Here is a 4,828-nt window from a genome sequence, read left to right on the forward strand (position 1 = left end):
CACATATACAGTGCCTATAGAAAGTGTTCACCCCCTTGAACTTTTTTCACATTTTGTTGTGTCAGTGCCTCAGAGTTTCATGCATTTAAATGAGGATTTTTTTCCACTTATCTACACACCATACTCCACACTGTTAAGGGGAAAAAAGTTTTTATTAAGAAAATATATATATATAAAAATACAAAATTGAAAGATCATATTTTGATAAGTCTCATACTTGGTGGAAGCACCTTTGGCGGCTGCGAGTCTGTTGGGATAGGTCTCTACCAACTTTGCACACCTAGATTTGACAATATTTGACCATTCTTTACAAAACTGTTCAAGCTCTGTCAAGTTCCTTGCAGAGCGTTGATGGACAGCAATCTTCAAGTCATGCCATAAATTGCCGATTGGATTTAGGTCAGGGCTCAGACTGGACCACTCAAGGACATTTACCTTTTTGTTCCTTAGCCACTCCAGTATAGCTTTGTCTGTGTGCTTTGGGTCGTTGTCATGCTGAAAGGTGAACTTCCGTCCCAGGTTCAGCTTTCTTGTAGAGGGCAGCAGGTTTTCCTCAAGGACTTCTCTGTACTTTGCTCCATTCATTTTCTCTTCTGTCCTAACATGATGCTGCCATCACCATGCTTCACAGTAGGGATGGTGTTCTTTGGGTGATGCACTGTATTGGGTTTGCGCCAAACATAATACTTTGCATTTAGGCCAAAAAATTTCATTTTGGTTTTGTCAGACCACGAAACTTTTTGCCACATGGCTACAGAATCTCCTAAGTGTTTTTTTACATACTTCAAATGGGATTCAAGGTGGGCTTTCTTGAGTAATGGCTTCCTTCTTGCCACCCTACCATACGGGCCAGATTTGTGGAGTGCTTGGGATATTGTTGTCACATGTACACTTTGACCAGTCTTGACCATAAAAGCCTGTAGCTCTTGCAAAGTTGCCATTGGCCTCTTGGTAGCCTCTTTGATCAGTCTACTTCTTGCTTGGTCATCCAGTTTGGAGGGACGGCCTGATCTAGGCAGGGTCTTGGTGGTGCCATACACCTTCGACTTCGTCTTGACCGTGCTCCAAGGGATATTCAATGCCTTTGATATTTTTTTTATACCCATCCCCTGATCTGTGCCTTTCAACAACTTTGCTTTGAAATGCACTACCCAGTAGAGGGAACCTACAGGAACTGCTGAATTGATCTTGAAATCACGTGAATCACTGCAATTTAACACAGGTGGAGGCCACTTAACTTGGTGTGTGATTTTGAAGGCGACTGGTTACGCCTGAGCTAATTTAGGACTGCTATTACAAAGGGGGTAGACACTTATCCAACCAAGCTATTTCAGTTTTTATTTTTAATTAATTTTCTACAAATTTCAAGGCAATTTCAAGGCAACAAAAGGAACATTTTGAAAGGGGGTGTAGACTTTCTATAGCAATATATATATATATATATATATATATATATATATATATATATATATATATATATATATATATATATATATATATATATTAGATAGATAGATAGATAGATAGATATATAGATATATATATATATATATATATATATATATACACACACACACACACAAACACATGATTGTGACTTAATTTAGATAAGGTAAGTCTTTTATGTGTACTTAGCAAAGACTTTCTTTTTTTTTTTTGTAAACCTGAGTTTGGATGCACTAAACTGGTACATTGTTTGTAAATCTAAGGTTTGAAATGAGTATGCCAGAAGTAACTGAAGAAGGCTAAGCGTTCCAAATGATGTCAAGCAGCCTTAATTATCTACTAAAAATATCTGTTACAATTTTAAGCTTTAAGTAAACAGCTCCTTCCATGCATACCAATTTTAAACCTTGGATGTTTTACCAGATATTTTAGTTATGGGTGGATACTTGTAATAATGAATCTATTGTAAACTATATGTTTTAGGTTTCCAAATACCCACTGTCCTCCATAGGATTGTGTTAGTGGTCTGTTCGGAGTGCATTTTATTTACATTGTGCTTCAGTCTAGCACAGCTATTACAGGATCAGATCTGATTCTAGTCATCATTTCAATTAGGTGCTGTTAATCCTTATATATTTCTACCAAATTGTTCCTACGTTATTGTTAAACCAAAAATAAATGTGTAAGTGTGTACGTGCATTTGTGTATGCTCTGATAGATCTATATTTGAAATAGACCGATTTCATCTTTTTCCATATACAATAGTATAGTATACTAAACCAGGGTAATATTAAACAACTTGCTTGGGTAGATATTTGCACACTGTGTTGAAAGTTTGTAGTCTATTCTCCTTTTTCAAAACTCTTACAAACCTTAGAGACATTTACAGGTATGACTGGAAAGAAAGGGAATACGCTTTTAAAATAACTTCATCCAGATTTAGATGGATTTTCTCATACAGGATTTAAAATAAATAAATAATATTATCACCAAAGACAAATGTGTAAGAGAGATTTTACTGATATATGCTTTATTATTATTATTATTATTATTATTATTATTATTATTATTATTGAACCAGCAACAAAACTTTTTCAGGCAGATCTTTTTTTCCACCATACCGCAACATAAAATATAATCATGATTGTGATACAAAATGAAGATGGATGCATACATTTGTATATGCAGACATTCTTAAATTTGTCCAACCACAAATTTTCTTTTTAAAATTGTCTTTAAAACCATGCTGTCAGATTAAATTTGGCAAGTACAGCGTTTTATGACAGACCTAACGAAAGAAAGCAGTATTATTTGTATTTGTGTTATCTTGCATATTGTTTTGTAGATGAAATGCACTCTGAACTTCTCTGTAAGAGGTGATGCAGTAAGTATTTTTAAAGGAAAGTGTCAAGTTATAAAAACCCAATATACATTCATGCCTTTTGAGTGAAGTTTTTTTTTTTTTTTTTTTTTTTTTTTATGCTTTTTGTTACAGTTGTTGACTACATTTTAAATAAAACTATATAGTAAATGGTATTTAATCATGCATAACCAGCAATGACATTTCAATTTGTGACTGTGTAACTTGGATCTTAGGCTCTCTTACATAGGACTGCAGATAACATGGTTACTGTATAAAATAAATAAACACCAGCGAATGGCAGTCAGACATGCTGTTCAATTTTTCATTTAAGAGTGGAACCACAGAGGATTGCAGTTTTCTTACAATGTGAAAAATAAGAGAGAGCTTTCTACTGAAATTAGGAAAGAAATGATATCACGGCATTAAGTTTGCTTAGTATTTGTACCATTTGAAATACACGCAGGAATAGTTTTGTACCAACTGATACATGGCTTAGATAAACTTGGAACTGTTTTGTGTGTTAGATAATAATAGAGTTTAATGTGCCATTCCATCCAGGTTTTGTTCACACCACTGTTCCTTCTATGCAAAATACCTACTTTAGCCTTTGTACAGATTATTTTGTATTAGTATTATGTACTGAAATAAAGTGAATCGAAACAACGGTTTGGCCTGTTTTGTCTTTTACTATACACACGTGAATAGGTTATTACTACCTAATGCCTGGTTTACCTGCGCAGGGAGGTAAGTATTCTCATTCTTGTCAAATCTACTTGTGAAGGATATAGAAGCACTTCTGGTATCAATTTCATGCCTTTACTGTAGTAATTCACAGAACTGGTTGGTACATTACATTGCGTCCCACTCAAGCATGCCTTAAACCAGATTACTACCCATGGCCATTGATTCCTTAGTTGGTCTGTACAAAATAAATGATTGGGAAAGTCAACAGCAATTTTGAATCAAGACAAAAGATGGCGATATAAACCGTGTGACTCACACTGTATAGAAAGGCTTGGCAGTGCTCTCTCCTGGAAGCTAGGCTAGATGAGCCAAAGAGTATTTTTAGAAGTAAGAGCCAGCGCCATCTAGTGATCAGCTGATTATTAATTGGTGTGTTTCTGTGATAAATTACCTTGTAGTCTACTATCAATGCATATTTTCCAGTATTTTGTGTATGTAAGTGCTCTCTAAGTCTTTAGAATTGAAAGTGTAATTGAATACTGAAATGCTGTTGAGCAGTCAAGCTGCTTTAGTTTAACTGGATTTGTATGGTTTCAACAACAGCAAACATTATCAGATTTTCAGATGACAGACCTGGCTGTGCCATTTGCTTTTAGCAATGCATAATTACATCGCCACATGACAAATGGGACATTCCATTAAACTAGTATGTATTTTATAAGTCAAGATGTGTGGGGATTGTTCTATCCTATCAGTCAGAAATGTGATCACTGCAATGTCTTGGGCTTGCCAGTAGTCTGATATTGGTGACTTATTCAATGTAACAAACAGAATGGCCTCACAGGATAGTGCTTGTGAAAGGCAGTGTTATCTGTGTGTTTCCTTGGTCTGGGATTTCATCTCATCAGTGTCGTTTGAAGACAAGGGACCCAATGAATGATTGTCATACCTGACAGCAATATTCCGTGTTCGTTGGTAAAAGTAAGTCTGTAAAATCTAGTAGAAATTCAAATGCATATATGCTGGCTTACATTTTTCTTAATGGACTGTTTTAAAAAATGCCTCTTTATCTAAGTGTATGTTTCCAAATTTAAGGGACTTTCAATATGAAGCAAAATGTAATCATTTTTTTAAAACTTGTAAGTCAAAGCACCCTTGTGTGGCCTCCACATAGCCTTCTGAATCATGTCTAAAATCTATGTCTAGTATACTGGTATCCCATTACCCTGATCCCCTGGAGCACTCTGCCCCTAGTGGATATAAGAAATATCACATATATTCTATGTGGCAGTTCTTGCTGATGTTTCTTATATCCACTCATAGATGTACTGGGGG

Source organism: Polyodon spathula, chromosome 7, assembly GCF_017654505.1.
Source record: "Polyodon spathula isolate WHYD16114869_AA chromosome 7, ASM1765450v1, whole genome shotgun sequence".
Lineage (NCBI taxonomy): Eukaryota > Metazoa > Chordata > Actinopteri > Acipenseriformes > Polyodontidae > Polyodon > Polyodon spathula.